The 27,310-nt window shown below is 55.4% G+C and overlaps 1 protein-coding gene across 1 annotated transcript in view; it reads left to right on the forward strand.

The window, feature by feature from the left end:
* Nucleotides 1-3,284: 3,284 nt before the first annotated feature.
* Nucleotides 3,285-27,310, forward strand: part of MGAT3 (beta-1,4-mannosyl-glycoprotein 4-beta-N-acetylglucosaminyltransferase) — a 30,269-nt gene continuing 6,243 nt past the window's right edge. Inside the window, exon 1 of the mRNA XM_087814932.1 lies at nucleotides 3,285-3,374. The gene's annotated coding sequence lies outside the window, so the exon portion shown is untranslated. The remainder of the gene's footprint in view (nucleotides 3,375-27,310) is intronic.

Genomic DNA, 27,310 nt, shown 5'->3' on the forward strand with positions numbered 1-27,310 from the left:
GCTTGATCCAGACCTGCAGGGCTCATAGTTTTGGGGGGAGCAGAGCTCATCATGGGCAGAAAGAGCACACACTGGGTGACAGACCAATGCTACAGACTGCCCTCACATCCTGGCAAGGAGTGAAGTAGAGAAAGCCCCACAAACCTGGGGTCGAGTCCAGTTCCAGGGCTCCCCAGTCTTGCTACCTTGGGCATGTCACTTCACCTACTCTACTTTGCTGGGAGCTGTGAAAATTAAGGGATATGATCATTTAAGCCCAGCTTAGTGCTTGGGGGTATAAAGGAGGAAACCATTTCATTCTACTCTTCTAGATTCTCTTGCTGGTCAAATTAACATAAGACAGATTCAAGGGAGAAAAACAAAATTACATACATACTGGGGCCCCATAAGAATATGAGACCCGAGGAGGAGTTGGGCAATTGAGGTTTATATGCCATTCTGAGCTAAGGAATGGAACAGAAGCCTGGGGCTTCCAAGGGGAGAAGGCTAATTCACAGGGTGAGAAGAGACATGTTTGAGATTTAGATATTTGTCCTGTCACACAGAAAGATCATTCAAATAAAAAGTCATCTCTCTTTCTAGGCCAGGCCCCCATCTATGTATTTTTATGTAATTAAGGGAAAGGTAAATATCTTTTTGAGCCTGCTGGATCTTGAATGCCCAAAGTCATCCACATGCCAAAGTGGCACATTTTGGGGAGGCTCATTGTGAGCCCCTTCAAGGTTTCCGAGATGCCCAGAACAAATCCACTGGGGGAGCCAGGCCTGACACAGTGCTTCTCTCATAGTCCCAGGGATGCCTGGGCTGCTACAGGAGGCTGAGGGAGGGAAAGCAGAGTCTCCTGGAGAAGTCAGGGGCAAGGAAAAGTGTTTCTGAGCTGGCCCTTTCCAGATGGCAGGAGTGCCCAGGCAAATCATGGAGAATTGGAGGAGAGAATGCATAAGCAGTAGTGAGGGTTCCGTGGGAGGTGGAAAGAGGGCAGAATCAGCTGGAGGAGTAGGTGGGGGGGGAAGAGGTTGACATATTCAGGGTAGAATGGATGGGACTTCGGGAGTGTCTGAGTACCTGAAGCAGGTGAGTCGTAGGGATGGTACCAAGAGTGCAGTCATGTGCTTAGAGCAGTGCCAGTTTGGAATGGTTGGGGAAAAGCAAAAGAATAATGTTTTGTGACATGTTAAAGTTATATGAAATTCACATTTTAGTGTCCATAAATAAAGTTTTATTGGAACACAATCATGATCATTTCTTTACATATTGTCTTTCTATATATATATATATATATATATATATATATATATATATATCTTTATTGATTTCAGAGAGAGGAAAGGAGAGGGAGAGAGATAGAAACATCAGTGATGAGAGAGTCATTGATTGGCTGCCTCCTGTATGCCCCCGACTGGGGATCGAGCCTGCAACCCGGGCATGTGCCCTGACTGGGAATCGAATCCTGATCGCCTGGATCCTAGGTTGACGCTCAACCACTGAACCACGCCCCGCCGGGCTACTGTCTTGATTTTATGTTACAGTGGCAGAGTTGAGTTAATTGACAGAGACCCTATGGGCAGCAAAGCCTAAAATATTTACCGTCTGGCCCTTACAGACAATGGTTTGCCCACCCTTGGCTTAGAGGGAGCCTCTAGGAAGAGGAGAGCAGTGAGTGAGGCTGGAGAAGGGGACAGGACCAGGTCACCAGGGCCTCTTTCTGCCCTGCCCAGGCACAGAGATTAATTAAGGAAGTGGGAGCCATCCAGGGTTCAGGGAGAGTGACCTGTTCAGATGAATGTGGCAGAAGGGTCACTGGCTGCTTGGTAAGGATGGGTGAAGGTAGGCAGTGGGCACTTGGAGCAGGGAGACCAGTCCCAGCGCCAAAGACCTCGCCTTGAGGTGTTTCCCTGCCCTGCCCCATGCACCATGGCTCATGGCCCGCAGTCGTGTCCGATGCATACCGAGAGTGACTTGCACGCTTGATCGGGTCACGGCTGGATGGAGCTTCCAGAATGGAAGGAACCGCGGGAAGGACGGCAAGCTGGCCGAGGCCGCCTTGGAGTCCCCAGCAAGAGCATGATGGGCCAGAGTGTGAAATGGTGGGCGCTAGAGGAGCCGGAGACGAGGCTCAGTGGTGAGCAGGGCAGGCGGGCTTCCCTCTCACGGCTGCGGGGAGCAGGGTGGGAAGACCTGCTCCTGGGAGCCCCGCGAGGCCGGGGAGTCCCGCGAGGCCGGGGAGTCCCGCGAGGCCTGGGAGCCCCGCGAGGCCGGGGACCCCGCGAGGCCTGGGAACCCCGCGAGGCCGGGGAGTCCCGGAGGCCGGGGAGCGGGCAAGCACACAGCGCCGTCGGGCTTACGCATGGACGGAGGGGGTCGGAAGGATCCTGCCAGGCTGGGGCCGCTGGACCACAGGCGAGTGTACCGCGGCCACCCCCAAGGACACACAGGCCTGTGTAGACAGGATAGCAGGCGGGCGCTATGCACGCGACAGGGTGTGAGTCCAGGCCTTTGCACAACATCACAAATGAGCGTCCGCCTCGTCACAGCCTCCCGGGGCCAGGCACGCACACCACACAGCACCGAGCGGCCTCTCTGCACACGGTCCCTGCTGTGCGCCTACGGCCGCGGTCCACGCTCAGGCAGCTGTGCACAGCCACGCACACCGAACAGTCCCGGGGACACACTGTAGGTCACGCTGACCCACGCAGACTGCCAAACGCAGACGCACAAATCCACGCACACAGACCCGGGCACGCACACCAGGGCACACGCCAGATGCGCACACTCCCTGACCCGCCCCGCCTCCCGTCGCACACACAGCAGCCCACGGGACGCGCGGCGGCGGGCAGGGGCTCACACACACTCGCACCCTCGTTTGATCGCACACGCGGGAGGCGCGGAGCTGCGGCTGCGGGAGACTCCGGCCCGAGACGCCCCCGGCCCCGCGCGGCTCACCGCCCGGCTGGCGGCGGAGGGGAGGGGGCGCCGTGGGGGCGGGGCGGGGGCCGCGGCCGCCGGAGCCGGGCGGGAGCGGGCACCTCCGCGCGCCGCGCTCGGGCCTCGCCTCCGCGCCCCCAGCAGCCTCCCGCTGCGCCCTCCCCCGCGCCGCCCGCTCGCCGGGGCCCCGCCGCGGTCCCGGGGTGCAGCCGGGCGGCCGCGCCGGGCCCGCGAGACGGGGTGGAGGTGGGGGCAAGGGGCGGGGACCGGGGCCGGGCCGGGGCCGCGCCGCCTGCGATGCCGGGCGCCCGCCGCAGCCGCAGCCGCCGGAGCCCGGGATGGGGCGAGAGGCTGCGGCGGATGCCAGCATCTCCCCGCCGGGGGCCCCGGGGGCCGCGGAGCCGCCGCCGCCGCTGCTGCCGCCGCTGCTGAGACCCAGCGGGCGATGGGTGAGTTGACCCTGGCGCCCGGGGCCCCGCGCCGCAGCCCCCTCATTCTGCGCCCCCGGCCCTTCGCCTCCATCTCCGCTGCCTCCTCAGCGCTCGCGCCGCGCCCCCCCGGTCGCGGCTCCCGCCGCCCCCTCCCCGAGCGTGACCTCTGGGGGCCGGGGCGGGAGCCTTAGGCTGGAGGACCGGGCGGGGGACCGAGATGGGGGCGAGATGCGGGGGCTCAGGCGCCCCCTCCCCCAACCGGCTGCTCGGCGGAGCTTCCCCGGCCCCCGAGGGCAGAGCCTCATCCCTCCGACCCCTCCTCCCCCGGCCCCGGCGGGGGGCGTCCCCGAGGCTCCGGGCTAGAGCCGTGCTTTGTGCCCTGCGACCCCCACAAACCTCCGGCGCGGGGCGGGGCAGGGAGTGGGAGGCCCGAGCGCCCGCGCTCCCCACCCCCCAGCCCTCCGACCCGGGGCTGCGGCGGAGGTGGAGGCCCAGGCGCAGTCGCGGTGCTGGGCGGGGGCGGGACTGTGGCTGCCGTTGGGGACCGAGCAGAGGGGAGTGGGGAGAAAACCCCAACCGTTGCGGGGAGGCTCCGGCTTCTCCCACTGCACTGCCCAGGGCGGGGGAAGGAACCTGGCTGGGGGAGGGCGCTATAAATATCTGCAAACAGTGAGTTCTGGAACCTGGGGTGGGGAGGGGAGCGAGTCTGGGTGTATGGGGGTTGGGGGGAGTGCCTGAGCTGGGGTGCCAGGAGAAGCTGAGATGGGTCTCAGCCAGCCTTGGTGGCCTGAGGTCGGGTGACTCTCCTGGCTCTGAAAGATGCCCCAGAAGGGGTGTGGGCAGGAACACGGCCTCAGTGAGGTCCCTCCATGGTCCCCCAGAACTGGCACTCCACATCCCCACAGCACTCTTTTTCACTCCTGGGACACAGTCAGGATCTGCCTTGATGGGGGAGTTATGGGCTCTGGTGTGTCGCCTCCCGGGGCAGTTACTAAAGATCTGGGCTTGGGGCCAAGCGCGAGGATGGAGGGAAGAGCAAGACAACACCCCCCCCCCCCAGGAGCCGGCAATTCTGTGGAGTCATTAATGCTTCCCAGTGCTGGGGACAGAGGCACTGGGTCCTGGGAAAGTTTGAAAGAGGGGCTGCCACCCCAAGGGGGAGAGTGAACTTGCTGGAAGAGATGTTAGCAGGAAGCTGGAAGAGTTTGTTCACTCATTAGAGAGCTAGAGAACGTGGGAAGGGCATTCTGGTGTGGGGAATGGCATGAGCAAAAGCTTAGAGATTTGAGTGCCTGGTATGTGTTGAGAGGTGGAGGTGGGGGGATGGTCAAGCACTGCAAGTGGCCAAAATGAGCCAAGGCTGAAGGGAAGGAGGGCCAGATGGCCAGTAGGTGGTGGGTCACACCTGGGAGATGGCACTCTGTCCTGACAGGGCCAGGAGTGATGTTGGCTGCCTCAGCCACCCCTCTTCTGAGGGTCTGCCCAGTGCCCCTGATGTGGTCAGGGCTGCTTGACCTGCACTGGTGATCCCTTTTCTGTGGTAGCTGGACCGACTCAAGCAGTCAGCTTTCTGAGTCTCATTTTCCACATCTGTCAAATGGGGAGAACCTTCCACACTGTTGTGGAGAGGCCTGCATGAGATGATGCACTGCATGAGAAGTACTTGGGAAATGACTGGCTGCTGCGTTGGTATTTTTACCTGTAAAACGGGGACATCGATGCCAGCTGGCAGGCCAGGCTCACTTCACTGGGTGGTGGTGAGGATCATGTGAGGGCTGGATGTGACTGGGAGGGAACCAAAGGCAGGGGGAACTGAGTGTTCATGCCCTCCTTCTAGGAGGAGAGGAGAGAAGCAGTGAGGAGTGGCTGGGGGCAGGGTGGTCCTCACAGACAGCCTCTTCTTGCCCCTCTGGGCCCCCACCACCTTCTGGCCCCCAGCCATGGCATTCAAGGGATCCTACTGTGCTCTCCAAGGCCAAAGCCTCTTTGTTCCCCATACTGCACGGTGCACCCCCTCCCATCCAGCTCTAGTCCACCACATGGGGACCAGGGCTCCTTTCCAGAAGTTTCTTCAGACATTCAGGTCAACAAACACGATGTCCTCCTGTGAGGGGCACTGTGCCAGGTAGCCAGGTGGAGAGGATGCAGGCCGTGCCCTCAGATTAGAATCCAGTTGGGCAGCAGACATCACTGCGCACCCATAGTCTTCCCAGCCCTGTGCTATCTGCTGAGGGGCAGAGAAGAGTTGCAGTAGCTTCGCCATGGGGCAGTCAAATGCAGAAGTTAAAAAGCAAGGATTCCAGATCCAGTGGCCCAGGTTCAGATCCTAGCCCTACCACTTCTTACTATGTGACTGCTGACTAATAACCCTGCCTCTCTGTGTTCTCAGTTTCCTTGTTTGTAAAGTGGAGACAGTGCACACTATTGCTATTTGAACAGCTTGGTTTAGTTTCCAGAGGGTGTTCACTACCCTCCTTCTAGAATGAATCTCCCTGTTCCCACCCCTACCTCCTCAGAGACTACACAGCCTACTCTGATGCATGTGCTATTCACATCCCTGTGGTCTTCTTCCGTCTGTGAGTCCCCATAGGCAGGTGCCTGTCTTTCTGTGTCCATTGCTTGGGCAGGGGGCAGTGGTATGCTGGCAACTGGCTCTCTGATGAGCAGTGTTGGCCCATTTCCGTGGTGTAAATCTTCCCAGCAGGGCCTCTTTTGAGCTGCCAACAGCTTAACGATCTCCTAATGGGATCAGGTACACACCAGCTTCAGCACCCAGGCATTTAGTAGGTGCTTAATAAATGATGGTTGAACAAGAAGGAAAGGCCTCAGGGACTATTGGTCAGATGGACTTGGGGAGCTGCCAGGCCATACTGTAATAGAGAGGGGCATGCAAGGGTGGGCATTAGACAGGATGAGGGTAGAGCCAGAGACCACCCTGAATAAGTACCCAAAGTAGGACTGAGCAGAGGAAATGGAGGGCTGGTGTCTTCCTTTTCTGGGGCTCCACACCTCTAACCCTGCCTCACTTTTGCTTTAGCCCCTTCTCCCAGGAGCTCCTCTTGAGTTTGGCCTGGCCTTGGGGCTTGCACAGAATGGCCTTCCTGGACCCCAAGCTTTAGCTTAATAGAACTCTGAGATGTGTTCCAAAGGGATCTGAAGCCTCAAATTCTACTCCTTTGCTTTTGCTGTTCCCTCTGCCTGAGTGTCTCTTCCACCTGAGGCAGGATAGTAAGAAGCAAGGAAATTTCCTTGGCAAGTGGAATGGGGAAACTGAGACAGATGGCTGAGCAAACTAGCCGAGCAATTTACAGCCTGATACAGAAGGTCACCTCCCTACAGATAGCATCTAAGCCTCAGTTGTATTTCAGCTCCAGGCCCAGAAAAGTAGCAAAACCAGGTAGGAGATGCCAGGACCAACTTCAGTGACTAATGACCCCTTGCCCTGGCGCTGACCAATCAGTAGAGACCATGACCTATCAAGGACACTCGGAAAACTGATGAATGTTAGTTTGAAACCCTACCCTTAGACCTCCCCTAAGGTTCCCGCCTGCAAGATAAAATCCCTGGCTGGTGTGGCTCAGTTGGTTGAGTGTTTTCCACACACCAGGAGGTTGACACGGTTGGATTCAGCTCAGGGCACATGCCCAGGTTGTGGGCTTGAACCCCAGTAGGAGGTGTGCATGAGGCAACATGTTGTGCTCTCACATTGATGTTTCTCTCTATATATCCCTTTCCCTTTCTCTCGCTCTAAAAATCAATAAACGATTCTTTTTTGAAAAAAAGAGAGAAAAACCTTAAAACAAAGGATCCAAAGGACCTAGGGCACGCTCTCCCTCCCTCCTGAGAACAAGCCCATGCCTTTCCCTTCCCCCCTCTTCTTCCTCCCACAGACACACCTCTCCTAAACTCTAAGGGTCCTCATGAGCTTTGCAACCAGGGGAGCAATGGGCAGCAGCAGCTTGTCCCGGGCTAACCCACTGAACCTGTCTCCAAGGCCCCCTTTTCTCTGATTTCCAAGTGAGCCCCACCTAGGTCTCTCCTGTTACTGCTTCTATGCTAGGCCCTTCCTTGTTTCACTGTCCCCAGCTTTAATAAACGTACCCTCAAAATCACCTGCACCTGGGTTGTAAAAACTTTCCTGCATGAAGTCAAGAACCCACCTAGGCGGGCCTCTCAGGGCCAGGTCCCCTTTCTGGTCACACACTCACCCTCTCCTCTGTCTCCTGAAACTCTCACCCATTAAAGGCTTCCTCCATGATGCCAGCCACCCACCCCAAACCACACAGACTCTTCTTTCCCTTCTGCTGTCATCCCCGGCCTTACAGCCCCTCTCATGTGCCTATCCATAAAAACATTAATAGCAAACATTTTTTGCATCTCTACAGCAACCTGTGACAATACCATGATAACCCTCTTTGCAGATGAGTAGGTTGAGGCACAGTGTCTTATTAGCACTGACCCATCCTTTACATCTTAGCTTGAGCATCACTCATGTAGGGAAGCCTGTCCGAGCCCTGGTCTCCTTGCTGTGGGCCCACCGAGCACCACCCCCATTTCTTTAGCTTGCTTGTTGTCGCACGGTTCCCACAGACCTGCAGGAGCTCAGGGGGGTGAATGAATGAGTATGAACAATGCGCAGCCCAGGGGAGCAGCCCTGCTCTTCTGTTCACTTCTCTTCTTTCTCCATCCCTGCTGGAGGAGACTGACCTTCCAGAGGGCAGCCTCAGGCTACGGTGGGATGGTCGCAGGGACCCTGCTTGTCCCCATCTCCCAGAGAGGGAAAGTGAGGCTTCAGGAGGGCTGAGAGCTCCCACCAGCTGGAAGCAGGCCTGGTGGAAGGGTAGTAATGCACTCTCCTGTGGTCTAGAATAGGGCCCACAGGGGGCCCAAGGCCTTGCCCGTAATCCAGGAGGCTCACAGAGTGCCTGAAATGGAAATTTCTCACTTATTTTGATCTTTTCCCTAAAAATAAAATTGGAACAATAGGAACCATTTACACATCTAATTACTTTGTTATTTTAGGGATATAGAGCTTATTTGGCTCAAGACTTTGGTTCCTGGAGTGGGAATCCCTGGGTGGGTGGACAGGCTGAGGTCTAGGACTGGATGCTGGAGCTGTGCTGACACTCCAGCTGCCCTTTTGGGCAGGCCTCCCGGACTGTCCCAGAGGGAGCAGCACAGACTGGAGTCTGAGCAAGGGGGTGTGGGGAGGTGGAGGTGGAGGCAGAGGCAGGCTCCCGGATTCTGGTTGAGAGACCCATGATGGATGACTTTGCAGGCTTTTCTCCCTACCTCGACATTCCAGTCATGATAATTTGTTGCTCTTAATTGAGCACTTACTATGTGCTAGGTGCTGGACCAAGCACTTTGTCTTCATTATCCCATGGAGGTATCCTAATTGCCCAAGAGGTAGATACTATTGTTTATCCCTATTAAGCAATTTGAGGGGTCTGGGGCCCAGGGCTCAGGCTGGGAAGTGGTAGGTCTGGGATTGTCACCAGCCTGTAGGACCCCAGACAGGTTGCTTAGCTAGGTCCCCTAGGTCACCCAGAGGGGAGCATTCTCTGAGACTTGGATACCCGGAACAGCTGCCTCACCTGTGTTCTGGCCTCTGCGTCACCCTCCTCCAAGCCCTGGTATCACTCCAATCTCCCCAAAGTCCTGGGTCCCTGCCTCTGGAAGGCTTGCTCAGCCTCACCTGGGAAGGTGGCTCGGGGAAAGTATTTTCCAGGCCCCACCCATCCTGCTGAGTTAGAATCCCAACATGGGAGGGAAGGGGGGAACCCAGCTTTTAAAATGGTGCCCTGGGGATTTAGAGGCCTGTGGACTCCAAAAACCACTGCCTGGATCCATGGAGTCCAGGCTGCCTTATGAGACCGCTTATCCCCTGGGATCCAGATCCCTGTGACTCAGCCGCGCCTGTGTTCTGGGCCTCTGCTCCCTGCTACCCCAAACCCCTAGTTCTGGACACACTAAGATGACCCCCCTCCTGCCACCCCTGTTGCCTTTTGCCAGGAACACCTGCTGCTGCTGCCTCTTCTGGGAAATAGGTCCCTGATGGCCGTGGATCCCCCCCCACAACTTGCTTAATGCTCTGGATAAATCCCTAGTAGCTGCCCTCCTTTTGCTGCCTGTGTGAATCGTGGCTGGTGAATAATGGTAGCTGGAGATGGGCAACAAGGAGAGCACTTAGGCCAAAATGTTAGCCTGAGAGGTGGCAGGATAGCATGTGATATTATCTTTCTTCCACTGTGGTTTTCAGATTTTCTAGAATGTATGATAAGCTTTTATAACCAGGAGGGTAAAGTTATATTCTAAAGGAGAGAGGTAAGAAAAGGTGCCCTAAGAACAGCCAGCTCACCATTTGTCCGATTCGGGGGTCACCAGTTGTGCTGGGCCTCAGAGGCACAAGCTGTGGGGTCTCACCAGTTGGAGTTGTCTCGCCCCCGGCACATCCCCCAGGACAGGGGCACCTGTGGCAAACAGCTTGTGTGCCAATTTAATGTCTCTCATTCCCAGAAATTAGGTCAGTGAGTGTCCAGCCCTGGGGCTACTGGGATGCAGTTCTGCTCGAATTTAGTCCAAACCTGTGACCTCCTTCTTATGGCACCGATCTGGCCTTCGCTCCTCTTGCCCTATGCACCCACGTTCCAGCCTTGGTACCATTGCTGTTCTCTGCACACAGTCTTCATTTGCCCACCTCCGGCCTTTGCTGTGCTGGGCCCTCTATCTGGAAAGCCAGCCCACTCTACCTGGTGCTGCCATCCCCCAGGGAAGCCGTTTCTGCCCCTCCCAGCCAGCAGTGGCCCCAGGGCTGTTGACCTCACCTCCCTCATCCCCCATGCCCAGTGGGTGGCATCTCTGTTGACTGCCTCCCTTACTGACTGTGCCTTGAAGCGACTTTCCAGTGACCCTCCTACAACATGGTCAAGTTCTCCCTTGTGGTAAAGGTGTTTGTCATCACAGCTGAGCCCTGCTCCTGGGTGGGGACTCAATCTCTGTCTCACCCATGGCCCCTGATTCTACCTGGTACAGAGCACTCATTCATTCATTCATCCATCAATTGTTCACTGAGTACCTACTCTGTGCCAGAGGCTGAGCTAGGTGCCAGGAGCACAGGTCTGCCCTCTTCAGGGTGTACTGTGTCTGTTTTCCTGCGTGCGTTTTGTGCATATCACCTGTACACGCACACAGCCGAGCATCTCGGTCACATGTGAATGTGTGTCCCTCAGGCTGTGTCCACTTGCAATCTTGCTAGTACCTTGGGCATTCCTGCTTAATTCATTCAGCAAGTGTTAATCGAGTGCCCATCAAGGAGGTTCCAGGCCCTGACCCTGAAGTATGTACTCTCTGCCCTTGGTAAGTGCCCATCTCGTGAGGCCATTGCAGGGCAGACTGGTGAGGGCAGGGACCACTAGAGGTGGGGGTAGTCAGAACGGCATCCTGGAGACACAGGGGAGAAGGGTGGGGAAGAGCATTCTGTGTGCTCTGCCAGCCCCTGGGAACCCTGGGCCAGCCCTCCTTGCTGCTCGAGAACGCCCCTGAAGGCTGATGGAGCGGTGGCTGTGAGCCCTGTGGCAGGGGGCTGGGAGGAGAATGCAGTGCCCTGGAGAGGAAGCCTGTTGGCTGGAGAACACAATATGGAACCCAGGGGCAGGCTGGGGACTCCAGGCTGTAGAGCTTTCTAAGAGGAGAACCTGGGGACCAGACACCAGAACACAATGCATAGAAAGTAGAACCCCTTGATTCAGACCAGAGAAGCTGGAATACGGAACTTAAGGGGGTTCGGGAGCAGCAAACCTCGACTGGGGGCCTTCTGGAACATGGAACATTGATGTCTGCTAGTGGTCTGGGGGGATTTTCTTGAGCCTTGGTGAGCAATAGGCACTCTCATGGTCTCTGCTGAGCCAGGCCGTGGTGAGAGCCCTCCCTTCAGCCTACTGGTGCCTGATCTTGCAAGTCATGTCCTCTCTCCAAGCCTCAGCTTCCTTGTCTGTGATGTGGAGCTATGAGGATGAGCTGAGATGGAGCACAGCCCTGGGAAGGGGGCATTGCTCTTGGTGCCCAGGCCCTCCCAGGAGGTTAGTGGCATTGCTGAGACTGAGACCCTGGCCACCTGACTCCTGGAATGATCTCACCTTGCGGGGATGGTTTTGTGGGTGGGACAATGAGCGCTTGGGGCCTGTTTGGGGCACTGGATGTGGCAGGTGGGAAGGAGGAAGCATGTCACGTAACCAGAGCAGATTGGTGGTTCCCATGATATTAAGGAGCAGGGGTCCAGCTCCTGCAGCCCTGCGTATGGTGTTTCCTGCCATGTGGGGAGGGCTTACTGAGTGTCCCCAGTGGAGATAGGTCCTTATCCAAGGGGGCTGCTGCTGTCCTCACAGACGGATGGACAGAGAGTAATGGGAGGAAGAGAATGGGGCTATTGTTCCAGCTCTGTGGAGGCTCGCCAGGTGCCCAGAGCAGCAGAGCCAACCAGCTGTGCACCTGCCCCATCCAGACCGCTCCCAGCAGGAGGTTAATTGTGGCACTCGGGTTCCCAGATCCAGGAGCTGCAGGCTCTGGGCCAGGTGCAGCCTCATCATCTCTCCAAATCCCTGTAGATGGGTCTTACCTCCCCTTTTATGTCTCAGCAAAGAGACTGGGAGAGGGTCAAGTTCTCACTTGGGGTCCCAGAGCTGGGACGGCAAAGCCAGAATTCAAGCTCATTCCCGCACTCAGCAGTGACTTGTTGAGCACCTACTGTGTGCCAGGCACACAGCCATGAACTGCTGTGGGAGGATCCTAGCCCACTAGGAGCTGTTGCTTCATTTTCCACCCCCTTTCTTCCTGTACATGCTCCCGGCCGGCCGCCATCAGGTTGCTCAGAGGACTCTGAAGGCCAGAGTCATTTCCTGTCTCTCCTTTCCACCCCCCGACCCCCCACCCCCACCCTGGAAGGCACCCTGGGAATTCATGGACATGAGCCAGTTCATTGTAGGGTGTGAGCCCTGGTTGCACTGCATGCACGACTAAGACCTGAGGCTACGTTTCCAAACCCCAGACCAGGCCTGAGAGCCCAGCAGCATTTACTGAAATCTACAGGTGTGTGGGGGTCATTTATTCATTCAACAAACTGAGGTTGACACCTATTTTGTGACAGGCTGGGGCAACCCAGGAGTCTTGGGCAGCACAGCCTCTGTGTGGGGTGAGGGACCCTGGGGGTACAGGCCTAGGCCTTTCTAAAGCCTAGGTCATGGAGCTCTGGAGGAAGTGCAGTTCATCTGACCCCCCCTGAAACAGGTATGGGAACATGGGCATATCTTATACACCAACATCAAGCCTCCTGGAGGATTTGAACTTTATCCTGAAGGCTGTGTTCCAAGGTGGGAGGGGCTGCGTCAGATGTGGCTTTTATCCGGCTCTAGGGGACTAGGCTGGGAGCCCTTCAGGGAGGCCGCTGCTGCTGTCCTGGTGAGTGCTGGTGGGCAGTGGCACTGGGAGAGGGGTGGGATTTGAGAAATATAGGCTATAGAATAGACAGGGCTCAGTGATAGGTGTGCGGGGTCAGCGAGAGGGGGCTGGGTGGCTGGTGGCTGGGTGGCTGGTCACATCACAGATGGGGCCCCAAATGAGGAATGCTGGAAATTCCCAGAGTCGTCCAAGTGTCCGTGGGTGTCAAGCTTATGTCACAGGTTATCAGCTGAGGTTGCTGAACAACAAACAATTTGCAGCGGAGGGTCCCAGGCAGGATGGAAACTGACTAGAGCTCAGGCCCAGATCCCACTGGATCTGCTCCTGTCTCCCTTACCCCGGCTGCCACTCAGGCCTCTCAGTACACAGGTGTATCCACCACCTGCCACCCTGTACACATGGGGAAGGTGCCCATGGGAGAGTCACTCCACTCCTACTGCCTAGATATGTAGGAACCAACCTTTGTCTCTGCTTTGCATGGGGGCATCCCCACCCCCACACCCCAGGGTGCAGGGCATGGAATGAAGCCTCTCCAGCCTTAGCTTGATGCTGGGCAAAGATAGAGGAGGGCTGGGGCATGCTTTCCCCCCTCCCCCTACCCTCAGGCCTTCTGGGTTGGAGATGGAGCTGAGGCTCCGCACTGAAGTGGCCCTTTGTGTATTGTCCCCGGACAGGCAAGCCTGGAGGGAGGGGCTGGCACTGCTGGGACTGCCTGGGCAGGACAGTGCTGACCTCAGCAGGGGATTTCTCTGGGCCCTTGGAGCAGGGGCAAGACCCCTGCTAGGTGTGGGCACACACTGGGTAAGCCTGCTGCCCCCGCACCCCCAAACCAGATGATACTTATCACTCAGAATCTGTCATCAGTTCTCCTAAGAGTTTCGCTATCATTCAGCAGCTGTTTATGGAGCGCTGTATCCAGCCAGGCCAGACTTTGTCAGGGGGTGGGGAGCAGTGGTGACCAGTATCCAAGGCTCACAGTGACCCTGTTCTGTTGTTGATGTTCCTAGTGAGCAGGGTGTGGGTTAGGGAGACAGAGAGCTTCCACAGTGAGGAGTGCTGTGGAGCAGATGACCTGGGGAGGGGATAGCCTCCTTAGCTGGCTGGTCAGGAAGGCCTCTGAAGAGGTGGTGGACATGTGGAGATCTGAGGGAAGGGCATTGTAAGTAGAGGGAACAGCCAGTGCGAGGACCCTGAGACCTGGGGTGTGGGAGGGACAGAAAGGCAAGGATTGCTAGAGAGTGGACAAGGGAGGTGAGGTCCGCAAAGAGGCAAGGACCAGCTTGGCAGGGCCTGTGGACACAGAAGTTGGGATTTCATACTGAGTGTGCGGGGCAGGAGGGAAAGTGGGGACATAGGGGCGTGTTGAACAGAGGGGAACGTGGCCTGATGAGAACTTGGTGATGACAGAATTTGTGGGGCCCAGTGCCAAATGAAAGTGCTGGGCTGCTTGTTCAAAAATTAAGAACTTTAAGACAGAATTTTAAAAAGGGGGGAGACAGGAGGGAGACCAGTGAGGAGGAAGATCGGGGCTAGGTCCTGGGAGCATTTTGCGGGGAGGCGCCAACAGGCCTTGCAGCGAGCACCCCAACCAAGCCCATGGTGAGGCTTTGTGGAGAGGGGCACGTGAGCCTCAGCTCAGAAGCTCAGAGGACTGGTCTATGTCAAGGCTTTTCGGATGTTACTTCATTTGACATGAGGGGCTGAGATGGTTGGTCCCACATTTGCAGGTGGAAGCTCTGAGGCCTGGGGATACTAAGTGACCTGGTCACACAGAGGGTCGAGGAGGGGCAGGGACAGGATTTGAATCCAGCTTCCTTTGAGTCCTGATTCCAGGGAGCTGTTGTCCCATTGCAGTGTCCCATCTCCTCTGCCTCCTGAGAAGTTGGGCCTGAGGGCGTCCACATAGCCCTGGCCCAGAAGAGTTTTCGCTCTTGTCAAGACAGGAAGCACCCAGCCCCGGCCTCGCTGTCCTTACTTTTCCTCACCTTGAGCCTGGGAGGTGTGGGTGTCCTGACTGCAGCCCCACAGACGTGGAAACTGACGTGGGACAGAGCTGGTCCTGGCCTTGGGCCCCTGGACTTGTCTGCTTGCTGCCTTCTCTTGCCTGGATAGGGCAGGGTGGGTTATTCGGGTCTGGAGGCCCAGCCTTTGGGAGGTACAGGGGCCCCTGGTCTCTGTAAGGATGTGAGTGATCAGCCTGCATGGGGCTTGGCTTGGTCAACATTTACCCAAAGACTGGCAGCGTGTCCTTGTTTGTGAATTGGAAAAAGCTGGGTTCTTTTCCTTTCTACAATCAGAAGCTCTGTTAATGTTTTATACTTTGCTCAGTTAATTATTACAGGCTTGTCCCGCTCCTCCAGCTGCTTTGGCTCTGCTCTGGCCGGCCCGTCTCTTCCTCCTTCCTTCTCTCTCCTGACACTCCTCACCCGCCCCTGCCCCCCCGCCATCGGTCCCAGCCAGGCTCTCCCTACAGAGATGACCAGGCCCCTGTGCCCTTGGGGAGTCCCCCTATGCTGGAGTTCTCTCAACTCTCCTTTTCACCTGGGCCTTCAGCAACCCTACTTGGCGGACGTTATCCCATCTGACAGATGGAGACACTGAGGCACAGAGGGCAGTGGGACCTGCCCAAGAGTGTGTCCCTTATGCATTCGCTGGCTGTTCACCTCTCTAGCACTCACTGCCTCGGAGCAGGCAGAGAGGCCTATGGGGAGCATCTCTCCAGGCTGATGGGGGTCCTGAGCAGGCTGGGTTGGAAGGCAGCCCCCCCAGGGGAGGCAGGGGCTAAACTGGGGCATGGAGTAAGGAACAGGGGAGTAGGGGACAGCATGTTTAAAGGCCCTCAATGCACCCCCCTCCCCCAACAGCCTGAATGCGGGCAGTTCCACTGCCCAACCCTCTTCTGAGCCAGATTTGTGTCTTTACCCTCCGAAGAGCCTGGAGAGGGTAATTCCCAACACAGAGAAAGAATGCCTTGCCAGTGGTAGGCTTGAGAATCGAGCCAGGCAGTGCAAGAGCTGTGTTTGAGGGTCTCCTTGGCCTCCCAGTGCCTCATCTGGGAGCAGCCACACACAGCCCAGTCTGTTTCCACTCACTAAGAGCCCCTCATCCCGACTGTGCCCACCCCATGGGGCTCCTGAGCACTGGGCCCACGGGCAGGAGTGCAGCTCGATTTCCCTGAGGTCGAGTCAGGATTCAGACCCAGGTCTCCCCGCCCCACTTTGTTTGAGACACTGGGCCCCACTGGTGGAGAGAGTTTCCTTCAACCTCTCCCACGTGTACCTTGCTCCTCTGTTTCCATCTGTGTCCTACTGAAAATGCCCAGTAGCCCCTTGAGAGTGAGGACACAGTCCAGGGTGACCTGCCTGGAGAGACAGCAGGTGAGGCTGCAAAAGGAAATGGGCACATGGTTTGCCGAACACTGGGCACTGACGAACACTGGGCACTGACGGGCTCTCACCTATAGACTGAAACCTTGAGTGCTTCCACCTCCTGAGCACCCAGTGTCAAGGAGCAGCTCCAGTTGGTTGGGCACCTCACATTGCTGTTTGGTTAGCCTTTTGTACAAACAAGAAGAGAAGCCCAGAGAAGTTGGGCAGCTCAGCTGGGAAGAGATGGAGCCAGGAAGGGCCAAGGTCGGTTCCTCAAGTAGCCACCTAATTGCTGCCTGTGTTGGGCCTGGGAGCAGGGGACAGCCTCTAGGTAAGAAATAGCTGCTATGGAGCCAAAAAGGCCAGGCACAGGGTTGTGGAGCTTGTCAAAGCAGCTGGGATAGGACACTACCTCACCTGTGGCCTGGGACCTGGTGCCTGAGGCTGGGGGAGGGGGGCGCCTGGAGGGGCCCAAGGAGGAACCAGGCAGGACCCAGGCACGGTAGAGTGGTAGGGAGCAGGAAGCCCCAGGGTCTGGACCGACTTACCGCTGCCACTTACAGGGGGAGCCAGGAGCGAGCCAGGCTGGCCACTGGGATTCTGTCATAGGGATGTGGCTGATGTGAGGGCACAATTAAAGAAGGAGCTAAAGCCCTTAGAGCTTGTTGCCCAGGGTGGCTTGAGGGTAGGCCTTGGTCATGCCCTCCTCCTTTGTAGGTGTGGGTTGGGGTGTCCCCAGGCCATGCAGCCAGGCCCCACTGGCTGGAGGCCAGGTCAGGCAAACAGGAAACCAGCGAAACCCCTGGGGTGGTGAGTGCAGCCAGGGTGGGACCCTTCCTTGCTGCCTCTGAGTTTCCAGCCATTAGGGCTTGGGGAAAACTCATGGAGCAGGAGGGTGTGGACAAGAGGGCAGTATGGATGGGTAGGGACAGCCCAGGGCAGAGGTCTGCAAGGCAGAGCTTTCCCCGACTTTCCAGAGCACTCGATCCCTTCAAGCTACTGGAGACCTGACCAGGGTAGTTTGTTCTCTTTGGAGTCCATGGGGGATGGGAAGGAGCTCTGGGTGCCCTCCGCCTTTCCGGGAACCCTGGGCTTAGTGAGACGTGGTTGTAAGTCAGTGTAGCACAGCCTCACAGAGCAGAGCTTAGGCTGGGTGGAGAGGGGAGCCTTGGCAGAGGGGTTTGCCCAGTGTAGCTCTCCACTGGCTGCTGCTGGGACCAGGGCAGAGGTGAGAGGGCCTAGACCTTGTGCCCGAATACTTGAGTGAGGACCCCCAGCGGTGCTGCATGGGTGTGAGTCCTGCTGCTGCAGCTGAGTCTCAGGCAGGTCCCTCAGCCCCCTGCGCCACCTCCTCACCGCCCAGTCACTGTGCGGATAAATGGAGTAAGGCGAGTGCACACAGCGTCTGGCACCCAGGAGCACTTAGTAAATGCCAGGTGCCAAGAAGGTGATGGTAGAGGCACCATCTCCTGGGAGGAATGTTCCAGACCACTGCCTTCCAGCCCTGCCCTGCTAGAGGGTTTACCTGCATTGGGATTTTGGACCCAGGAGGGTGGCTACTGAGATGGAGAGGCCAGGCTGTGTCCAAGCAGCCCCTAAGGTGTGGGGAGTATCTTTGTCACCCCGCATGCCCCTCACCAGACTCAGGACCCCCTACTTTGTTGCATGGCACTGGGGGTTCCCAACACATAGGCCTCTCTGCCCTCGGCCCACTGCCTGGGGTGCTGTCCCCACTGTCTGTAGTAGCTCCTTTTGGACCTTGGGTCTTGGCTGAAATGTCTTCTCCTTGGAGGCCCTTCTTGACACCTGGTATCCTCTATTGGCCAGTTTTCTCATTTGTCCTCTGTCCCTTCACTGGACTGAGGTCCATGAGGACCTCATCCACCCATCTCTTGCTCCCTGTTGCACCCAGCTCCAAGCCCAGACTGATCTGCTCTCTCCTCCCACCCAGGGTCCTATCAGTTCCCCACTCCAGCCTGTCCTCTCTCCTCTTCCTGGCCCGTGATGTCAGGTGGCCCCCAGGGTGCTCCCCCCTCATTCAGTGTCTAATTAACACCTCAGCAACAGCTTACCACTGTCCCCACCCTTGCCTGTCCCTGGCAGGATAGAGCGTCCTGCTCTCAGCTCCTCCCACCGTCTCCTCCACTGACCGTCCCACTGCTCCTCCCGAGGGCCTGGTGGGGCTCCCTGCCTCCTTTCTCCACAGTCCATTCTAAACCTCTTCTGTCCAATTCAGTAGCCACTAGCTGCATGTGGCTATTAAAACTAACATTTTATCTAAATTATAAGTTCCTTCAACAATAAAATAAATTGAAAGTTCCTTTATTGTTGACAATATTATAGATGTCCCTCATTTCCCCCTCCACCCAGCTCCTGCCCCACCCCACACTATTGTCTATGGCCATGGGTTATGCATATATGCATATAAATTTTTTGGTAACCTCTTCTTTTCCCCTCATGCCCCTCCCCTCTCAGATCTGTCACTCTGTTCCATGCATCCATGCCTCTGGACCTATTTTGTTCCTTAGTTTATTTTGTTCATTAGATTCCACATATAAGTGAGGTCATGTGGTACTTGTCTTTTTTGGCTGGCTTATTTTGCTTGGCATAATACTCTCCAGGCCCCTCTATGCTGTCTCAAAGGGTAAGAGACCCTTTTTCACAGCTGCGTAGTATTCCATGGTGTGAATGTCCCACAGCTTTTTTATCCACTTGTCTACTAATGGGCACTTGGGCTGTTTCCAGGTCTTAGCTATTGTAAACTGCGCTGCTATGAACATAGGGGTGCATATATTCTTTCTGATTAGCGTTTCAGGACTCTTGGGATATCTTCCTAGAAGTAGGATGGCTGGGTCTAGTGGAAGTTCCATTTTTAATTTTTTGAGGAAACTGCATGCTGTTTTTCACAGTGGCTGCCCCAGTCTACACTCCCACCAGCGGTGTACCAGGGCTCCCCTTTCTCCACACCCTCGCCAGCACATGTTTGTTGATACATTGATGGTGGATTCTGACAGGTGTGAAGTGATACCTCATTGTGGTTTTAATTTGCATCTCTCTGATGATTAGTGACGTTGAGCATTTTTTCATATGTTTATTGGCCATCTGTATGTCTTCTTTGGAGAAGTGTTAATTCAGGTCCTGTGCCTTAGTTGCCCCAGTCAATTTCTTTATTTTTTAAATTGATTTTAGAGAGGGAAAGTGAGAGAGAAACATCGACCTGTTGTTCCACTTATTGATGCATCATTGGTTAATTCTTGTATGTGCCCTGACCAAGGATCAAATCTGCAACTTTTGCGTATCCAGACGATGCTCTAACCAACTGAGCTACCCGGCCAGGGCACCTCGGTCAATTTCAAGTGTTCAGTAGCTATGTGCAGCTAGTGGCTGGTGGGTTGGCCAGCATAGGCCTAGATGTTTCCACCATCAAAGATCATGTCATCGGATAGCTTTGAAAGCTAACAGATTAGTCATCTTCAGGCCCAGGACGATGCTGTTGCTCTGCTCAGAGCCTTCAGTGGCCCGTGGCTGAGGCCAACCTCACCTGCACCCTGCCCCAGCCCCTCTAAGTGGAAGCTGTGTGGGTCCAAGCCCTGGAGAGCAGTGGGTTCATACAGGTGATCAGAGAAATGCTCTACAAGTTGCTTTACTCTCTGAACCTCAGTTTCCTCATCTGTAAAATGTGAAAATAATTCCTACTTCCAAGGATGGTTGTGAAGGTCAAGTATATATAAAGCCCAGCCAACAACTGGCATATATTTAAGCATGTGATAAGTGGTGACTGTTGCATTAACATGAATAAGGCGGGGTGGGGGCAGATCTAGAGAGGGCAGCTGTGAGCCTCAGTGCTGGATGGTGGGAGCCACTGCAGGCTTCTGAGCATAACTGCCCCCTTGGCTGGTACCTGAGGATGACTAATCTGTTTAGCTAACAGTACTGTCCATTGAACATTTTGGGATGGTGGAAATGTTCTGTATCTCCACTGCCCACTGTCCTCTAGGGACCAGAAGCTGATATCCTGGGTGGGCCAATGATGGGGAAAGGGGAAGAGGCCCTAAGGAGCAAGGGCAGGTCCCAGCCTTGGGAATCAACTTTCCCAGGCCACATGTTCTCCCTCTGTGGCAGCTGGCAGGAGCTGGGAATGGGTGGAGCGATTTGGAGGAAGGAGAGGGCCAGGACGCACAGGGGCTGGTTGTGGAGCAGGGGAAGAGGTGGGGTTCACCATGGAAGGGGCTTCTGGGCTTGGGCATTGGACTGAGCATTCAGCGAGGCCAGACCCTTGTGCCCAGGCAAGTTGTGTGTTCTGGTGGCACGGGTGCCCTGTCCTCCTCCAACACTGCCTGACTAGTCCAATAACTGGTTCCCAGTGTAGCCCTGCCTCTCCCTCTGGGCCTTGGTTTCCTTATCTGTGGCTGGGACAGCTGCTTCCTCATGGTGAACAGGGTTTGCCAGGACTCTAGTCACCTGGAACAGATGGAGTCCTTGGCCAGGGCTGGCCTCATGAGCCAACTCCTTTGCTCTGGAGAGTGCCAGGGGAGTAGAATTCCTGGGGACTGGGAGTCCTGGTACAGCAGACCCTCCCTCAGCCAGGCCATTTGTGTTTGGCTTAGGATAAGACCCCCAAATCTGCAGCCCTACTGGGCCCTGGTCTATCAGCAGGTGCAGGATGCATGGGGGAGGGGTGTCTCAGTTCCCATCTGTTTCATTTCCACTAGTCCAGTGTGGCTAAGCAAATACCTTAACCACCCCAAACCTCTGTTTTTTCATCTGTAAAAGGGAGACAAAAGTATGCTCCTCCAGGATTGGCCCCCTGAATTGGCTCCTAATTTCTCTCCAGCCGTCATAGCCGCAGTGCCTGGCATACAGCAAGGTCTTGGTAAATGCCCACCAGTAGCCTGGATAATGACCTGGTTGTAGAGTGACCCCTGCGTGTAGGCTTGACCTTTGGAGCCCTGCCTGATGGATGTGAACGGGGACCAGAGGTGAAAAAATAAGCAGCGTCAGTTTCGTGCACCTTGCCAGAACTCCAGAATCTGTCGTGTTCTCAGCTACCTCCGCTGCTCATCTCTCCATGTGGATCACGGAACCTCATGTCAGAAAACCCCTTATTTAGACCCAGAGACGAAGGGAGTATAGAGGTCATGGTCGCTGTCTTCTGATCCCTGCGATGCTGACTTGTTCTTCTCAATCCTAAGAAAGAACCTGGAAGCAATAGCAGAAGCTCCAGGGAGGCTGATTCAGGCCAACAGGAGAATTCTAGCAGCCCAAGGGCTTGGACTGGGCAGCTCTAAAAATCGGACAAGCAGAAGCCAGATGGGCACTTGGCAGGGACACTGGCCTGGGGCAAAGGTTTGGACAATATTCTTATTTGAGGGCCCTGGGAGAAGAGTCTGAACCCTCCGTGGGGCTCTAGATTCCCCAGGTTCTGCTTGGGGTCCAGAAAGCCCAGAGAGTCACTGGGAAATGCCCCAGGAGGTGGTAGGTTCCAGTTGTTGGTAAGTAGCCCTGCAACTGGCCTAGTCCTTCAACAGAGTTGGCCAGGAACCAGGCCTGACGTGTTCAGTCAGGTCATCTGGCAGGAACCCCAAACGAAAGGAAAGAAACAGGCATTTTTAGACCATCTACCAAGTGCCAGGCTCCATGCAGGTGTTTTAATACCTCATCTCATCCAGATCTTTCACAGGACTGCAAGGGAGAGGATGACATATTCCATCTTCATCTGAAAATGGATGCCCAGAGAGGCTAACTTTTTTAAGGACACACAACTACTAAGTTACAGCACTGGGATTCAAACCAAATCCTTCTGAGTTCCAGTAACACTGGAAGCCAGTATTTATTGAGCACCTGCTGTATGCTTAGGCCCAGTTACTAATCCTTGACATGGATTAACTAATTTTATTCTCATAATAACGCTATGAGACGGGGAGTGTTATACTTCCATTTTACTTAGAGGGGGAACTGAGGCACAGAGAGGTAGAGTAATTTCCAAAATCGGAGACAGTGTTCAGATCTGACATTGTCGCCACTGGCTTACTCTGTCTTAGGAGCTGCTGAGCATGGTAGAGTTGGCTGCAAAGATGCACCTGCCGCCTTCCTCACGGAGATGGGCAGAGCCCTTGGGTCATGTGAGGCAGAACTGAGATGGGGCAGGTGAGCACAGGGAGGTGAACTTCAGCTCAAAGTCAAGCTGCCCTTTCAAACAGATGAACTCTTGGTGAGAGGTGAAGGTCTATCTGAGGGTGCTCCCAGGCTGGGGGGTTCAGATGGGCAGATTCCTTCCCAGGAGTGGAGACTGAAGGTGGGTGGGCTGACATCCAAGATTTCCCCCTATTGACAGAGTGCTCTGAGTACCTACTAGGGGTTGAGCCTGTTTGCTGCTGGACACAGACCACAGCTGCCCCTTCTCCCAGTTGAAGGAGTTGAATGCCCCAAGGCTGTCCCAGAGATGAGGACACCAGGAATCAGGGTCATGAGGCAGGCGAGGAAGGAGGCCAGAAGTTGGCCAACAGGGGAAGTGGCCATTAGGACATGAGCGGCTGAACCACAGAGGAGGCCGCCTTAGGGTACCCCCCCCCCCCCCCCCGCTGAGCTAGGACCCTGGTCAGCGCAGGCAAACTCAGGACCATGGATAGCTCCACAGGACTCCCATCACCCTGTGACAGCTGACAGCTGTCAGGGTTGTTTGCACTGGGAGACTGCTGCCCACCTGGCCAGCTCCACAGTCACAGCCTGCAGCCTCCAGGGAGCGCCTGTCTCCTCTCTGGCCAGGAGCCCTCACTGGACTCAGTCTGAGCCCCAACCCTGACGTCACGTCTGTGTCATGGGGTTTGGGCTCATCTGCTTCCCCACCTCACTCCATCAGTCTTCCAAGCATGTGGGGCAGAAGTGGGAAGAAGGGGGGCCAAGAAAAAAATCTGCCCAGCTGGGACCTTCTGGCTAAGGCACAGCCACAGCCACCATGAGGCTACAAGGAGCAGGAGGCCCAGAATGGGCTGGTCCTGCTGTCATCCTAGGTCAGGGTCAGCTTCAAGAAGCACCTGGCCCATGCCCCACCACCTTCATGCACTCAAATGGGAGACCTGGCCCCTGAGGCTGAGTGCAACTCCCAGAATATCTGGGGGTCCCTCTATGGAGGCTCCCAGACAGCCTCACAGTTCTTTCCTCCTTTCCCAGGAGCCCTAGGAAGCAGGGTGCTGTCCCTCCTCCCCCCATCAGGCTCAGACTCTGGCCAGGCTCTACTTGCTAAGCCCCCCCCCCCCCCCACTCTGCTCCTTGTTACTTTGAGACAGGACAGCACCCACCGGGGCGCAGACCCGAGTCTTTGCCTCAGCTGCTCCTCCCCCACCCCAGGCTCTCTTTACTCTGCCAGGCTGGAGAACAGCAATAGCAGTAGGAAGAGCCCTTGGCATGCACTAGGTACTTTCCATGATTATTATTGAATCCTTGTATAGGTAAGGAAAGGAAGGTGCAGAAAAGTTATTAGCCTGCCCAGGGTTACAGGGAAATGGCAGAGCCAGGATCAGAACCGGGTAGTCTGGTTCCAGAATGTGCACATGGAAGTGAAAGGGAGCCTTTGAGGTGGCCCAGGGCAATGCAGGGCAACCTTATTGAGCACCTGCTGTGTACAGGTCCCACCCTGTGAGCTTATAGTTCTGCTGCCCGGGAGGGGAGATGGACTGGTCTGCCCAGTTCAGTGTCTCATTTTAAGTGGGCAGGGCAGGAGTGAACATACTCCATTTTATAGATGGGGAACTTAGACTGAGAGGGGACAAGCGACCCTGAGGCTCATGTTCACAGTGGTCATGGGAACTCAGAAGACTGGTTCAGTGCTCCCAGCGCACAGTCAAGAAGAGGGTTGGGAGACCTCTCTGCTCTGCCCTTGAGGAGACAATCTCTTCTCAACAGAGCAGCCCAAGCGAGCCTGTTCAAACCCAAGGCAGAGCATACTCCTCAGAGTCCTCCAGTGACAACCGTGTGTCCAGCTGTGACCCCAGACCCTGTGTGATCTGAACCCGTCCATCTCCCTCTGATCTGCTCTCCTTGCAGTGTCTCCTGAGTACTGGCTGTTCCTTCTGCCTGGAATCTTCTTCCCTGAACCCTCATCTTCAAGTCTCACTCCTCGGTGAGGCCTGCCCTGCCACCCTATTTGTCACTGATCACCCCCTCTTTACCCAGCTTTATTCTTCAGAGCATTACTCTTCCTAATGTACAATATTACTTGACTCGTTTATTTAGGTTATTGCACTCCCTTTCCCCGCTCACCCCAAGCATGCTCCGCAGGGTGGGCATCTGTGCTCCTGGGCCCAGCACAGTGCCTGGCACACATCATGCTCTCGAGAAGTCACTGCTGAGTGGATAAATGGATGATATAGGTTGGCTGAGCACCCTATGGGTGTTGTGTGGGCCAAATGAGATGGTGGTTGTTCCATCCAGTGGGTTGTCTTCACTAGTCACTGATAGACACTTTGTAGGACCCTATCACCTACTTGGGTTGAACTTGGCAGATGGAAGGGGCTCAGGCTAGCTTTATCACTGGATTAAATCCCACTATTGACCCCACAGAATCAAGTCTGACCCTTATGAATTGCGTGACACTGAGCAAGTTACATCATCTCTCTCACCTCAGTCTTCTCATCTGTGAAATGGGGATGACAATCGCACCTGCTCCATGTTGGGAGGATTCAGTGAAGTCATGCGTATAATGTGCTCAGGACAGCAGCTAGGTTGTATCAGTGACCATCAGCTTTATGCTTACATCTGATGGTTGCTCCATGAAGCTTTACAAAGGACCCAGAAATGCTGCTGGCTAGGTTCCAGTTTGGTTCCATGGCTTTTGCCCACAGCCAGGCCAGCTGCACTGGGGAGAAATACGGTCTCAGCTATAAGGAGGGATATAGGTGCTGGCTTGAGAACAGAACTTATGTTCAAGTCTTGACCATCTACTTAATGTCATTGGGGAAAATCTCGTTGGCTTTCTGAGTCTCAATTTCCCCATCTGTAAAAACAAAGCTGTTACAGTGACCTCCCAGGGTGGTTGAGACGTGAGACCCTAGTTCCCAATGCTTTCTTTTATCCTGTTTCCTACTTATATGCCTCTTAGTCAAAAAAATGTATTTGAAGCACTTATCAAAATATGTGAAGATAAGGTAAGGAATGAAGCCAGGAAGTTTAAAAACTACAGGCAGCTTTGAGTGAAGGTGTTCCCCAAAATGGGGGCACTGACTTGCTCTAGCTGACCACTGTGCACTTTTGAGCTTCCTGACAGCCCAAATGATGAGAGAAACATGCTCAGTTCCATGATTCTCGGCAGCGAGCTAGGCTGGGACCTTATGAAGGGGCCTCACTCTGAAGGTCGCAGTGAGTGAGGAAGATCCCAGGCATTGGTGAGTCCGTCCTTCGAATGGCACAGCTGGCCAGGTGTAACCAGATCCTGAAAGCCAGCCTGGCCAGGGGAGTTGGGTCATTGTGACCTCGGTGGGGTCAAAGGGCGCCCTTTGGGAAAAGCAGGGTGTGTTCACTTGCCTCCCTGAGTTTCTTACCTGCTGAGGCTTTTGTTCACTGCTGCCAGGGGATTTAGTCCTGGCCCTGCCCTGCCCTGCCCTGCTCTCCACAGCCCACAAGCCAGTTCAGTCCAACCAGGGCAGGGATTAAGGTGTGCCCTGGAGAGGCAGGTCCCAAGTAGGGGAAAACAGTCTGCCAGAAGGACCAGGGCTCTCTTGCCAGGTCCTGAAATCCTTAGGTGGGTCACTCTGGAGGCTTCTGCTGTGCTGACCTCAATTTTCAGTTGCCTTAGACCTGGTTCCTGCCATGGCAACAACTCCCCGCCTGCCTTTATTGGCCTCACCCCGGTGCCCCTCCACTCACCCTGCTGGCCTGGTCTGCCTGGGCTCACTTTGCCAGAGCAGCGCTGGAATCTGCGGTGGAGCCCAGAAGACCCATTTCAAAATGCTGCCAAGGAGCAACCCCTCCCGCCTTCCCAAACGCCAGTGGAGACCACCCCTACCTCTGCCCTGGGACAGCTGACCTCAGGAGAGGTTAGGCCCACCCCCAACTGCCCTGCCTGCCTGCAGTCAGCTGCGCTAGCCACTCGGCAGGCTCCGGGGAGGGCACACATTCAAACTGAATGAGGTGGGGCAGCTTGGACCTGAGAGTGCAAGTCCTGACCTGGCCAGGGGAGTGGTGATAGTGCAGGTACTGTTCTTGACTGGCTTGCTCAGGACTCCTCACCAAGGTGAGGCCAGGAAGGATGTGTAGCATAGGAGTCCAGCCACCCAGGTTCACCCTGAAATCCCTTGGTTTCCTCCTTTGTAAAATGAAAGGGTTGGAGGAAATGGTCCTTAAAATTTGTTCTAGATCAAACCGTTTATGATTCTGTGCTTTAGGACCATGTGGCTTAGAGTAAATTATGTTGGAACCTTTCAGCCTTGAGAATTGAAAGGAACGAAAGTTTGCCCTGGCCCGTGTGGCTCGGTTGAGCGCCGCCCAGTGCACCGAAAGGTCACCACTTCAATTTCCCATCAGGGCACATTCCTGGTTGCCCGTTTGACCCCCAGTCGGGATTCGTACAGAAGGCAACTGATTGATGTTTCTCATATTGATGTTTCTCTCTCTCCCTTTCCTTTCCTCTCTCTAAAATCAATAAAAAACTTTTAAAAAAAGAAAGGAACTCGTTTGGCATGCTCTTCCTCTTGCAACATGCCCCCGCTTTTCCCGTCCCACTCTTCCTCCCCCTCGGGCACGTTACCTCTGCCTTTCCCTCTCCTAGGCTCCAAGGGCCTTCTTTGGCTTCTGTAACTTGTTTCCTGAGCCTACACAGCCCAGGCGGCTCACTTCTACTACCTCTGTAACTTCTAAATAAACTTGCTCGTGTAATTTGGAGGAAAAAACCCCAGAAAGGAACGAAAGTTGACTGAGCACCCACTGCACACCAAGAACTCTATCCATTTCACTGATGTAGAAACTGAGGTTCAGAATGGTGTGGAGCCTTGTATTAGGTCACAGTCATTTAAAGCCAAGTGCCTAATTTTCCACTGTACCCTGCTGTCCTCAGAATTAGGAAGTAAAGGGGGAGTATGACAGGACGACACCCAAATGACTCAGAGAAAGAACCAGAGAAGCCACAGGAAGGAACTT

The sequence above is a fragment of the Miniopterus natalensis genome, chromosome 2 (assembly GCF_054644295.1).
Source record: "Miniopterus natalensis isolate mMinNat1 chromosome 2, mMinNat1.hap1, whole genome shotgun sequence".
Lineage (NCBI taxonomy): Eukaryota > Metazoa > Chordata > Mammalia > Chiroptera > Miniopteridae > Miniopterus > Miniopterus natalensis.